Source organism: Lactuca saligna, chromosome 3 (assembly GCF_052625555.1).
Source record: "Lactuca saligna cultivar CGN05327 chromosome 3, ASM5262555v1, whole genome shotgun sequence".
NCBI lineage: Eukaryota > Viridiplantae > Streptophyta > Magnoliopsida > Asterales > Asteraceae > Lactuca > Lactuca saligna.
The window spans coordinates 26,352,176-26,354,410 of record NC_136419.1 but is presented as its reverse complement, the minus strand read 5'-3'; the positions used below and the strand labels follow the sequence as shown (position 1 = coordinate 26,354,410).

Here is a 2,235-nt window from a genome sequence, read left to right as displayed (position 1 = left end):
CTACTTAAAATCGCCGGAAAATGCTCCAATAGCGGACCCCAGTTGACCTTCGGTCGGGATCCGCCACTGCACAAGAACTATTTGTGCATTTTAGTTTTATATATCTTTTTCAAACGACTAAAATGATTGATCCGTAAATATTGCAAATATATGCTTAACTGTTTAAGGTATATTATGTGTGGATATCTATTATTGATAAATTTGGAAGAATGATAGTCAAAATTCTATTATTTTTATTAATAAATAAATAAATATTAATTACCCTAAAATATAGAAAATCACATCATTAGTATTGTTATGAAAAATATGTGCTTTAATGGCATATATAAGAATATTAATTATGAAAAATATTATCATAATTAAATTTGAAATACATTTATTATGAAGATTATTAATAGACTTCACATTTAATTATGGTAAAATTTCTTATAATTAATGTATTTTATAATTAATTATGATAATATATATTATCAATTAATGCATATGTTTTAGAAAATCCCTTTTGTAAAATAGAAACGATAATAAAAATTCAAACACATATATTAATTTTTACGGTTATAATTTCCAAACAATGATATCATTTTTACTTAAGAATACGTCAAAATGTTATTTTCGAGTTTAATTTATTTTTAAACAAATCAATAAATAAACTAAAATCGTCATTTCCACTTTTCAGTCAAAAGTAGTGGGTGATCACCTGACGAGGCCACAATAATTATTTGGTTTGTGGGACCAATCAGATAAACAAATGTAGTAGCAAATATCCTAAAAATAATCAACACAAATTACATAAAATAATTTTTTTAATAGTTACATACATATTTAAATAGATAGTTTCGATGGATTTCATGTTCATCATCTGTCTTCATGTTTATCATAATACCTGTTCTTTCATTGACGAAGCTTAGACCATCTGCCAAATCAAATCAAAATTGTCATTAATTATATAATTAATGATAATACCTGTTTCTTGTTACAACAAAAAGGAAGAGTAGTGGCATTCAAGTTTATAAAATTTGTTGAGTTTAGTCTTTCTCAATGTGGGACTCAATCCCACATTCATCTCTTCATAAATTTATTTTTAAATACCTATCTTTGAATATTAATATCGTATTTACATATATTCCATTTTGGACATAATATATCGTTTCGAAGTTTTCACTGAGAAGAATAGAAATCCACTTAGAGTTAATTATATATACAACATATGTATATATTTATATATATCCAAAGTTAGTAAAAATTTAAATATTTATACTAAATTTTCCAACAATCAAGTATTTTGTCCGGATTCAATAAAAATGCAAAAATAAAACAAAATTTATTGCATATCAACGTATTTGATAGCATTACGCCTAGATTATTGTTGATGGTAAAAGCACCCTAATACAATCGAAATACTTGATCCAGTTTCAAAAATTAACAAAAAAAGATAAAAGATAAAGAAGGAAATAGATGTTTGAAAATGCTTACTATGCTTTTAACTTCCATGATCGTAAACTGATAAGAAATTGCTTCATGTCATTGTTATCTAACTTGCAAGCTGGAAAATAAAAAAGATTAATTACTAATGATATATTGATATATAATAAATAGATCATGATGCAAATATTTTACGTGTACTTCTTGATTATTTGAAAAAGATATAACGTTTCTGATGCTATCAACTTGATTGAGAAGAAAAATTATATAAGAAGTTATAGATGTTTTTTTGAAGCATAAAATTTACAGCACTAATTCTAAAAGTCGATCATGCCCAAAATTGTTTGTTGCAGCTGCAAGTCCGTGGAAGGTGAAGGTTTGAACATCAATATATTGGTGAATCTTTTAGCCCTAAAACTCCCTATTAAGTATTAACTCCTGCAAGTTTGCAAATTTACTATACCTAATAACATAACAAACAGGAAAAAAAGCATGAACAATCAGTTGCACCTTCATAATTACATTCACATCATGTTAGTATGTGCATGCCATCTTCATTTCTTTACAAAATGAAAACGGTTTATCTACCAAGTATTATATTTATACATTTATATTCTATTAAATGTTGATATAATAATAGATATGTAAGTTGAGAGGAGCGACACACATCAAACTGAAAATGGAAGGCCAACTTAAAAACCTCCATGTAATCCAAATCCCATTTTTAAAGATGGCACATATTGCCCATTATTATTTTTGGTGCCTCTGTTTAGTAACTAAAACTGTAATAGGTAAGAGAACTCTCTGATTACG

At 26.4% G+C, this 2,235-nt stretch overlaps 1 long non-coding RNA gene across 1 annotated transcript; it reads right to left on the bottom strand.

Moving 5' to 3' along the window:
- Positions 1 to 691: 691 nt before the first annotated feature.
- LOC145033484 (uncharacterized) lies at positions 692 to 1,851 on the bottom strand. Its single transcript, XR_013677587.1, has 3 exons — positions 1,730 to 1,851; positions 1,474 to 1,543; positions 692 to 913 (listed from the first exon to the last, which is right to left on the bottom strand). It is a non-coding gene; the product is annotated as an uncharacterized LOC145033484 (long non-coding RNA).
- Positions 1,852 to 2,235: the final 384 nt, after the last annotated feature.